This window comes from Lissotriton helveticus, chromosome 7 (genome assembly GCF_964261635.1).
Source record: "Lissotriton helveticus chromosome 7, aLisHel1.1, whole genome shotgun sequence".
Lineage (NCBI taxonomy): Eukaryota > Metazoa > Chordata > Amphibia > Caudata > Salamandridae > Lissotriton > Lissotriton helveticus.
Window position 1 is genome coordinate 856,506,563 of NC_136068.1, and position 12,099 is coordinate 856,518,661.

Here is a 12,099-nt window from a genome sequence, read left to right on the forward strand (position 1 = left end):
GATTGTAGCACTGGACTTGCAGGACACATTTCCATATATTCATCCTGAGAGCCCACAGGCATTAACTGTGGTTCAAGATGGGCCAAGGGCACTTTCAGTTTTCTGTAATCCCCTTTGGCCTTACCAGCGCACATTGGGTGTTCACAAAGGTGATAGCAGTGGTCGCAGCTGATCAATGGAGACCAGGGGTTCCAGTCTTCACCTACTTCAACGGCAGTTATCGCCCACCTCCAGACTACGGCAAAGCTCTTGCATTTTCTGGGGTTCAATATAAATTTGGCAAAGTCACACCTGACTCCCTTTTAGACACTCCCTTTCATCATGCCATTCTGGACACAGTGCAGTTCTGCGCCTACTTTCCGGCAAGTATGATACTGACTCTGGGGGCACTGGATCTCAAGGCCTCCTGCATCTTGCTGGAAAAGCATGCCTGCTGGCATGTGTAGGCTCTGCAGTGGGGCCTGAAATCTGAGTGGGCATGGCATCTGGGGAATATCTCCGACCTTGTCCAGATTTTTGAGGGAACTATATAAGACATGCAGTATTTAACTAAATGCAAAATGGTCTGCGGCAGACCCTTCTCCCTTCCCTACCCAGACCTCACAGTGGTGTCCGATGCATCTCTACTGGGTTGGGACGGCCATCTGAGAGAAGTGGAGATTAGAGGACTCTGGTCTTTGGCACAGTCTTGGCCTCACATCAACTTGTTTTTAGGTTGGAGTGATCAGTCTGGCATTGAATGCCTTCCTACCCTCCATCAAGGGGAGGTTTTTCAGGTGTTTATGGACAACACCACTGCCATGTGGTATTGCAACAAACAGAGCGGGTGGGTCACGGATCCTATATCATGAAGCCTGCATCTCTTGACATGGCAGGTAGGTCATGAGATTTTTCTGGTAGTACAACACCTGGTGGGTTCTCTGAACTTCAGGGTGGATAAACTTTGTTATCGATGCCTAGCAGATAAATTCTGCTGTTGACACCTAGCGGAACACAAATGGCATCTCCATCCGGTAGTGTTGCCATGTCTCTCTCATGACTGGGGAGAACCTTGGTTAGATCTATTTTCCACCACCGAGAACGTGTAATGTCAGCACTTCTATGCATTGGAGTTTACAAAGTGGTTCTCGCTCGGTGACTGTAGGAAGCTGGCTCTTTATGAGGTACACCAATAGCTAGGTGTATTGTGTAGGAGGTCCGAGATTCCCCTTAAAGTGTACAGGGCTCGATGTAGGCTCAGGGTGCTCAGTTTGTGGTGGGGTGGTTGAGCGGCCTTGGACCTGGCATGGAGGAGCCTAATATTTTGCAAATCTTTTCCCTCTTCTATCCCTCCACTATCCTTCTCAATCCAAATAACAGACTAACATATTCACCACTCAAATCAATTTCATATTTCACTATACTAATTCACCACTACCCTTTTATGGGTTCCAGAGTAGCATGCTTCTCTGAAAAAGCGTTTTGACATCTTGTCATGGGTAGTAAGCATTATATAAATACAATTATAATTACAATAACAGTATACATTGCTTATGCTGTAAGATGTACCACAATATAGTAAAACATTTGATTTTCTCTCTTTTATTGTGCTCAGCTTTCATACTTGTTCACCATAAACGATGTACTATATGTAGCTTCATCCTTGAACACTATGGAAAAATCAATTGCATAGATTGTAGGAATAAAATTGCACAGTATATCACTATAAATAAGTGACACTATGTATTGCACTCAGTACAATTTGTTCATCAGTTGTTTCACCTACAGTTACTACACTTATCTATTTTCTTTTTCAGGATGCCATTATATTGAATACAGTGGGGTAATATTTGCATTTGTTGAGTTGAGGAACAATTTAGGATTACATAAAACAGAACTTAAGGGAGGCAGGAACCCAATGAAGTAAAAGTGAACTTGTGTGAAGTCCTACCTTGTAGGTGCCCTTAACTCAGAAGAAGTGTGGCTCACTGGTTAGAGGCGGCAGACCCGTAAGCAGAGAATGGCCCGGGACCAGGGTTCGATTCCCGACGCGGCAGGGTCGTGGACCAAGGTCAGCGGACTCGATAATTCTCGCCTCGGTGCCTACTCTAGTCAGAGACCACACGCGGCAACTCTGGGCATCAGCTTGCCTCATCTTCACAACGGCCCCCCCAGATCGCCGGGGATGCTTGGTCGCACCTTAGAGATACCCATCTGGGACCATCTCTCAGGGTGAGCCAGGACGGGTTCCCCAGCGGTCGAAGCGTGGAGATACTCCTCCGGGAGTCGATTCCTAGTGCTATATAAACCCACAATTAACTCAGGGTTCTTACTCTACAGGAGCTAGAAATTTAGAGAAAGTGGATGTGTTCTGGAAGCATGAGCATTTGGTGCTTGTTTTTGCTTCACCTATTGCTTTATACCTCATGTAGAAGTAAGCACTGGATGGCTTAAGATCCCTTCGGAAGATATGAGAACCTCTGTAGAATGGCTTATGACTGCAAAACAGGTGATCAAGACAAAGCTTCCATGGACCAGAAATGTTGATTGATGATAGAGGATGGTCATCTCTCTAGGGTAGCTGTGGAGGCCTCGTTTGCAGGTAGTTCTGCTGCTGGCCCAATACGGTGTACAAGATGTTGTCAAGGCAATGGCCATTCGAGGATCCAAGAGCATCTGGAATTATATAGTCTCCATCCTCAGCATCGGGAGGCCCTGCCAAAGTTTTCCCCGTCGCCGCTTTCGAGTCACCTCAGCTCTTGCTTCTCCATCAGGGCGCGCTTACTACACTTTTCTAAACAAAATATATGTTTTATTATTATATTCTGGTGCAATACTACTACTAAATACAAAGCACACGCAAATTTTGGAGATGCTATGGAAGACATTAGCTCTGGTAGGCCTAATGATATCTAAAATGCAGAAAATGCAGATAATCCATGTAGACAAAATGCCATGCATTACTTATGTTACAGAAACAGTATGTACTATTTTTAATTGAAGGAAGAAAGGGTGAAAATTTTGCAGTTTGAAAAGCTCTTTTTGCTTCAAGTTAAGGTTGCTGTGATTGCGTTGTGCCCATTCAGTTTCATCCTTTAATTTGATAGAGTAGTTTCCAGATGTTATATTATCTCCCTCAAGGGCAATATAAGGACGTTGAATTTTGAAGAACCTTTTAAATACATCACCTCCAATAGGCGGAATGATGTCGAAATCACTGACAATCCATGTAGAAGAAATTCCGTACATTTCTTTGCTTTGAATACAAGGTTGCTGTCATTGCATTGTGTCTAACCAGTTTCACTCTTTAAATAAACAGTGTAGTGTCCCAATATTGTATTAATTGCTTTGTGAAAGATAACAGCCAAAACAGTTTAAGCTCTTCTAGAAATTGATATTCGTCCACCTTTAAATTTTGTCATTTCAGTTTTCAATTTAGTCCCATCTGCTCTGCATCATTGTAACATTACTGTAAGGTATTTTTCAGTTCTTCCTAGGGGAAACATGGACATAACATCTGAACTACAGTTCGGACAGGTCATATTTTAGTTTCATTTTAACCAAAGTGACAAAAGGCACATATTTACAATCTGGTGGTGTCAATTAGAGAAATTGCTTCGAGTGTATTTGAGTGGCCGATGAAAAAGGAGCAATAATCACAATCGTGGCTCCATTTGTAACTCAGTACAAATAAGTCATCAATAGTTACTTCTCCTAAAACTCCAAGGATTACCAGTATACATTCTTGTGCATCTTGTTGACCGTTGAGAGTAAATATTAGTGATACACTGCCTATATCTACTGGATCACGAATGCCTGCAACAGAATGTATTATGGTTCTACGTTGCAGCAATTGATACAGTGCAAAACATAGTCTGTAATGTACTTTCTGTTCAGTTTGATTTCCAAAATATGGTAAATGAACAGCAAATTGAGAACCACATTTGCATAGCACTTGACACCTGAATTGTTTTCAAATTGTTACCTCCAAAAACTCCCTAATGTTCCATTTTTTTCTTATTTACACCTTCTAAATTGTCCTTGTTTCCTTTCTTTGCTAGAGCATCTGTAGACTCTTTTGTAATCTTCCCCTTTGGACAGATTATCTGTTGGACTTGGCCCTTTTTGTAGGGTTATCCCCAAACATTTAGCTTCTCCTTCCTATTTTTTCCTGACTTTTAGAAAGTAGGCATTTTCTTGTTTACTCATTATGTGTGCCTGTATCTGTTTGTGTAGTGACTGTCTGGTTTTGGAGTGACTGGGGCTGGGGAAGAGTATTCTCTCAGAGAGCCACCTGGGAGGGTTGATGTGTGTATGCCTTTCCTGAATGAGTCAGGGCTGTGCTGAATAGACCTGGGCTGTATTCAGAGTAGGGGGAGGAGTTCTCACTAGCACCTTAATAGTCCCGGTCTGTATTAAGAGTGGTGGGAGGCGATTTCCCCTGCACCTGAATAGGGCTTGTCTGCCTTACACAATGCTGTCTCCACTGCCTGTCGGTCAGCTGCACCAGAGAGGACAGAACTGGTTTGGACTCAGAGATGCTTGCACAAAAATAACAAAGACATTTTGGGGTATAAGTATTAGACCTCAAACCCCCAAACTTTAGACTAGTTCTGGAATCAAGTGGAACCGTTGCCAAGGAGAAGAGCTGGAGAAACTGCTGAGAAGTACTGCCCTCGCTGTGTGTCTGGGGTTGGCCTGCAGTTGCTGTTTCTGCCAAAGAAAGGAGAAGGACTTTGCTGTGTGCTGTTTCCCCTGCTTAAGGAAAGTCTCCAAAGACTTGAGTAGAGCTTGCCTCCTGTTTTGAAGTCTCAGTAACACAAAGATTTCCCCCCACCCAGCTCCCCTAAACTTACTTGCTGGGAGATCTGACCTGCCAAGAGTGCCTGTGGCTGTGTGTGGCCTCTGGAGGTTGTTTCTGCACTGGGGAGCTGGAAAGCAACGCAATAACAAGAAAATTGACACATTGCTCTTCTTGTGACAGTTTGTCCAACACAATGCTGTGGTGCGAGAAGAATCTCCCAGCACCGCTATGCCACTGCTAAAACCGACACTACCCCTGTCGCCGCTGCAAGAATTGACACACCAAGGGATCACAGCTAAAGAAATGGATGCAGCACCGCTCGGCGCCGCCTCATCATTCGCCAACACATTACGGATTTCCACGCATTGTCCCTGTTGTGCAAGTTTTCCCTGACGCATCACCCGCTGATTAGAGTTATCTCAGAATTGAAGCACCACTTTCCCCTACAGACAGGACCCAACACATCGATCCCCTTTGTCCAGCGGAACTGTCGCATTGCATCCACGATGGTCTCAGGAATCGACACACCTATTTGTTTTTCGAAGCTACCTATCGCTACGGCTTTTTGGCTTGGTGAATTTTGACGCAACAACAGGTACTTGCAAAAATTCACACAATCATAGTTTTCTATGGACTTAGTTGCTAAAACCTTTTGAAAATCATTTGTCTTAATACTTGTATGTTGGATTTCGTCATTTCTTCTTCTTAAGTTTAGAATAAGATACTTTATTTTTCTAAACCGCTGTAGTGTCCATTTGTGGTGTCATCACTGTGTGACTGTGAGTGTTGGTACAAATACTTTACACATTGCCTTTGGGATAAGCCTGTCTGCTCGCGCCAAACTACCAAGGGGGTGAGCAGGGGTTATCTAGAGTGTGTATCCCCCTTACACTGACTAGAAGCAAGGGTCCTTATTTGGACACAGGTACCTACCTTTGCCAACTAGGGTCCCCCATTTCTAACATTGGTGGTCAGCGGTGAGGATTTGAACTTGTATTTGTACTTGACCCACAGTGATTAGCGTACATCACTAGTTTAGCGCAGACCACTACACAACCACATACTGTTTTATTTTTTATCTGACCCATGGATATTCACGCACCATGTCTCTGAGTCATGAATCAGCAAGTGAGGCTGCAGAAGTGGAGTTTGACATTGAAATGTTAAGTAGCTACAAAGTAAGCAACTCAAGCAGTTCTGAAGGAGCTTGGGATGTCCCATGAGGAGCAATTCTAGAAGAGGGGCTACAGAAGGCCTCAGGTGCATGGTGGGAGGCCAAAGAAGCTGGGGTGACATATGATGCAGATGTGGATGGGGGTGTGCCAGAAGGCTGTTTCAGATCCCAGGATAGGCCTGTTGGGAGAGCAGCCTCTAGGGCTGGCAGCATTCATTCTTCCAGGAATTTTTCTCTAGAGGATTTGGAGGAAAGGAAAAGGACCAGGGATCATGAATTGGAGGTCATGAGAATAAAGGCAGTGGAGAGCAAGAATGTTTGTGCCTTGGAAGAAAGGAAGTTGCTTTCGGCACATGAATTGAGAATGAGAGACCTTGATACGGGTCTTAGCCAAGAAAAAGGAAAAGTGTTTAGCTCATTAAGTGAGCCTGGCTAGGTTGGAGGTGGAGTCCATATCAGATGGTGGCAACACAAATGTAGTGTCTAGTGCTGAGGGAGTAGTACACACACCCAGAGATGTGGCGCCTGACTTGAAGGAGGGGGTTGACATACATCAAGGGGTTCGGGGTTATGAGGTAGCTCCAGTGGCGCACAGTGTCCCTAAGGTGGATATGGTAACTGGTACCAGGGTTCATATTCCTTGTGGTGGGAGCAACACTCTAATTACTCTAGTTGAGAGGTACAGGGAGAGGGGTTCCCCCATGGTAGAATCTGCTGTGTGAGTATGGAGACTGCCCAGAAGAGTTTGGGTTGAGTGACAGAGACAATGGGACACTGTCTTGCCAATTTCAGGAGGGTAATATGAGGTACTTGTGTGAGGCACTGGATGCTAAGGCAAAGAGTAGCTTAGTCAACGCTTGTGTGGGGTTGTGTGACTCAATTGTTGGAGAGCATATTTTTAGTCCCTATTTTCCAGAGCTATGTCAACAGCTGGTGGAGTGTGCATTCTCTGATCCCAGGGAGCTTGCACTGGAGGTAGAGCTTTTGGTAGATTCCAGAGGGTCTGAAGAAGCTTTTATGAGTGATCCTGAGGGGGGTGGCTCAGGTTTTTCCCAACCAAGTGAGGTAGGGGAGGTTGGTGGTATCCCAGATAGGTCCCATGTCCAGTCTCAGAGGTGAAAGAGTGGGAGCGGGCTGTGTCCCATGGTGCCTGAAACCCAGTCTCAGGGCCTGACTGGTTCATGGAGTGAATACCAAAAGGGGAGCCTAGTCTGTGCCGAGAGGCCATCCCATGAGGGGGATCCCAAAGTGTCAGGTGAACTGGGGGGGGGGGGGCTGCTGTAACAAGCATCCCACCAGTTCTGGTGTCTGGCAGCACTGCTCCAGTGGGGAGGGTGCATGAGTCCAGAAAAAAAGGGGACGAAATCCACAGTGGAAGGACCAGTGGGTCTGGGGGTGCCAGCGCTGAGGTCAGAGCATCCCAGGGCTGAGTAGAGCTTGCCTCCTGTTTTGAAGTCTCAGGAACACAATGATTTCCCCCGCCGTTTCCCCTGAACTTCCTTGCTGGAATGTCTGACCTGTCAGGAGTGCCTGTGGCTGTGTGTGGCCTCTGGTGGTTGTTTCTGCGCCTGGGAGCTGGAAAGCAACGCAACAACAAGAAAATCAAAACATCGCTCTTCTTGCAACAGTTTTTCCAACACAACGCTGTGGTGCGAGAAGAATCTCCCAGCACCGCCATGCCACTGCTGAAACCGACACAGCGCATGTCGCTGCTGCAAGAATCGACACACCAAGGGATCGCGGCTGAAGATATCGATGCAGCACCGTTCGACACCGCTGCATCATTCTCCAAATTTTCAAAAAAGTACCTGGATTCCCACTTTTTGTTTTCCAGAAAACCACACTATATTCTTTTAGTGGTTAGGTTATGTTATTCAACCTCTTATTTTTTAGTTTTTAATATTTTCTCTGAATAGGAAATCTCTTCTATTCTCAGAAACACATACAGTTTATACAATGAAAACACTTTAAATACACACATATACAAACACTTTTAGACAAAATTGATTTGACAAACTTATGTACAGCAATTGCTCCACTTTTCAATTCAAAAAGGCATGCTGCCCAATATACTTCATCACAACAAGCAGCATGGCCAGTATTTGCCTATTTGTAAAGCACCATGAAAGATTTTCATCAATTACTTAAATCTAAGAGGATGCCTTAATTAATTCCTGCAATTCAAGATAAATGCCAAAATGCCGACGCGTTTCCAGCCACATATAAATTCTTCACTGGCTTTCATCAGGGCTTCTTATTATGGGCAAAGATGGATAATCTATGAAGCAAATAAAATAAAAAAACTAATCAACAATAATACTTCTGACCTTCTTCGCAGCCTTTATCAATACCTGAAGGTCACATCACATACCTTCTAGACGATTCTTAAATTGTGGATGTTTAGTGGTTTCCAAAATGTGGGGAGCAGCCAAAGACGTAATTAATCTGTAAAAGACAATTTTCTAGTTCACTAATCGTGTCTGCTGTACTCAGTTTTATAGTCCTAACAGCAGGCACTGTATCCAAACCTACCTTGCATCTATGTCTGGTTCGTGCAAGCAGTCAATCTTTCCTAATGCGTGGTATTACAGGGGACCAGGAGCTGGAGTCAGCTCTGTGGAAAAGAGAGTATATATTGTTGCAATATTCTCCCATCTATCTTCATTTCCAACATTTTATATAGCCCTTATTTCGGCGTACCTGTGTCTACTTATGGCGGCATTTCGTACACGGCTATCTTCTTCTTTCAGCCGATCCTGTTACAAAAAAAGGGGCCAATGTCCACGTTAATGTGCATTCTCTACCTCAAACTGCGGAGGTTTTTAAACGGCTACCGCAGCGTCTCCTCACCTCTGTATTTCTGAAACCACCAAGGGGCCAGTCCCCGCGTTCCTTCTTGGCTATGTTAGTGTGGAAAAGTAAATTTTGCCATGTTGTATGTGCCTACGTGTTCCCCATGTTATGCCATATGTGCATGATCGATATACATGTATTCCCTATGATCGATTAAAGATGCAATTATAGTTGTGTCCATCTCTAGTATGCCAGTTTCCAGTCTTCGTGAATACAACGAATATCAGGCCTATGTAAAGCTACGTTGCCACGTTTCACAGTGTGCACGTTAATTCACTGAAAAGTCCCCGTTTCTAGGCCTCAAAAGGGCCCGGACTCAGATTCAGCTCCTGTCTCCTGAACCCTCTCCGAGGAGCGATACAGCCCCCACCTGTATCCCTGACCCTTAGCTTACTTTCATGCCTCGCAGTGCCCGGCTCGGCCTGGCTCTGCCTCTCAGTCTGCCAAGAGTATGTTATGATTCTAGTTATCAGTCCAGCCCTCCTTCTCTGCATTCCTAAGCTACTGCATCGCATCAATAGTTTCCGTCATGGTCTAGCCTTTATGTCTCCATGTAAGAGAAATACTGTATTAATATTCATAGAATATTCCCTGCACCCGCACTACATGTAGAATAATGCATGCCCCAGTCTTAGTGTCTGTTAGCCTTTGCCCTGATAACTTTTGGATTCTATCAACATGTTCCCTAAACACGAGATACTAGATATGCCCGGGTACATGTCGCTCTGACACTCCAGACTTTTCGTCTCCTCTTCTAGCACAGAAGTCATAGCCCCCAGTCCTCCTAGTAACACGTCATTGTCAGTTTGCGCGCACCACTAGGTTAGAGGTCCCAGCTGCTCAGGTAGCCCCCTCCATGTTTCCGCCCCTTTTATGACATATTCTGTTACGTTTGCATCACATGTCTATGTATCCGCCTTGTACACACCTCTTGTTACACCCACTTTATGCCCTTATCTTTCGCGACTGCTACAAACTCCGCCTACTGCCACGCCTATTGTATTGAATGCCATGTAAATGTTTTAACTATATATACTTGTGCACTGTTATTAAAAGCTAGCGCTCCTTTGTCCCTGCCCCAGGCAGCTGCCATCCCATCCCCGTACAGGCTGTCCTGTTCCAGTCCTTTATGCTTAATTAAAGCCTGTATACTCTAGCTACCTCGTATCTTGACTCTTATTTATTGAGCTATCTATTTGTATGAGTATCCTGAAAAATAGTACCGGTAATTAATTATTTATTTACCACATTAGAGTCAACCAGAATCTTCCTCCGTCATGAGTCTCCCCCGCACTATAAAACACCGTAGCCACAATTACTCTCAAGCTCACGGTAAACATTACGGCATTTACAACGAGTTATTGGGCCCTTTCTCACCTATTCGACTTCGTGTCAGCCAACGAGCCAGACGTCCTTGCTGCAGGTCACAGCTGATTCGTTTACCCGGAAGTGGTGCCTTGTTAACCTATTCAATGCACCTCTAAGGATGCTGGGAGCTGTAGTCCAATTACGGTCCCTGATATTCTCGTGTCGTTCAGATTACTAATCTATATTGTGCCTTCAAGCCATTTGGGTCTTCAAATTATTGGCGTTTCAGCGTGGTTAAACACATACAGCCATAGTCCCAATGACATTTCAAGTTATTAGCACTATTCTCGCAGTTTCAAAACATATGCTAATACACAACCGCCGTTGTCAGCAATGTGCTTCGCATTGAAATCTTTTGCAAGCTGTACTCTAAATTCACTGTGTACTCGGCTTTATACTCTTAAACCAACATGCTTAGCATTGCACTATTTTGCAAGTTGTACTCTGTATTTGCTGTGTGCTCACCTTTATACACATATAAGAACAAATTCCAGGCTGCCCCCACATTTCACACTTCCACTATATATACATCTTTCTGGTATTTAGCTACCCAACAGTCTAGTCAAACCAAGTCTATGAATGCAACTTAATGTGATCAAATCCTATCTTAAATCCGCCTCCAGATAAATGTTAGGGCAATTTAATGACAAAGCTTAAACCACTCTAGATAACTCAGACATTTCCTTAAGGCCCGTTAGAATGCTATTGAATTTCATGATTAGGTACGCTTCTTTAGTCAGTAATAAGGAGTCGATGTCTGCAGTGAGTCTGGATGTATTTACTCCCATCAGAACTGTCCATTTAAAATCATGCTCTGAATGATTTTCTGTCACAAAATGATGAACCATAGGGGCTGTGTGCACCTTCTTCTTAATTCTGGAACGGTGTTGTGTGATTCTGTGGTGAATTTGTTGGTTGGTTTTGCCAATATATATTTTTTGGCATGGGCAGACGACCGCATATATGACGTTTTTTGTCCTGCAGTTCGAGAATGTTAAGTGTTTCCACTTAACATTTTCATAATTGAAATGGAAACAGTCGCTAACATCGCTATCTCCTATTATCAACTTTTGGAAATATTCGAGATAAGCGCGAATATCTCCAAAAAGTAACAGCTGCCCTGAGCAGTTCTTAGCCATGTTATCCAATGGGAGGTGGATAACATGGCTAAGAGCATTAGCTCGGTAATGGATGAATATCGCTGAGTTTTCAGCGATATTAATGCATTGCGGTCGTTTTTTATCGTATTTGCGATAAACCTTGATAATAGCAAGGTTTATCTGCGATAATTTCTGACGGTAAAAAAATCGTTGCTAAGCATCGTTAGGGATAAATATCGCTTAACTTTGGTAATATGCCCCAACGTCTGTTAACGTTCGATTCGAAGGAAATCAGGAAGTGTTGAAAAACATTGTCTGCGACATCTTGTCTTTTTTCAAATGCCACACTTTTGTCGTGCACGGCAGCCATTTTAGATGCCTTGACCAGACCCACTCTGTGCACGCTGTCGATCCTTAGCATGGCTCCCCACCCTCGCAAGCATCTCCCCCAGGCAGTGGTCACCCCCGCTCTCTGTCTTATGCATGGGTAATAAACCTCCCCCCATCTGCGCTGCTCTTCCCTGAGAATCACACCCTGTGCCTGCCCGACACCTCCCTTTCGCCCTATTCACTACCGCACCCTCTGACACTCCTTTTCCTCTGTGTCCGATTGTCTAGGCTGGTCCTAGGGTATCAGCTAGCCCTGCAGATGTAGTTTATGGCCACAGCTGTAAAGAATCACCCCTCTTCAAAGGAGTTATAGTAGATCAAGGCCCACACTCGATGAGATCCGTCACAGCAGAAGCGTTGCTATTATCTGAAAACCATCCTGTATTGTGATTGGGGAGGGGACCGAGCCTGAAGCGGAAGATTCCAGGGAT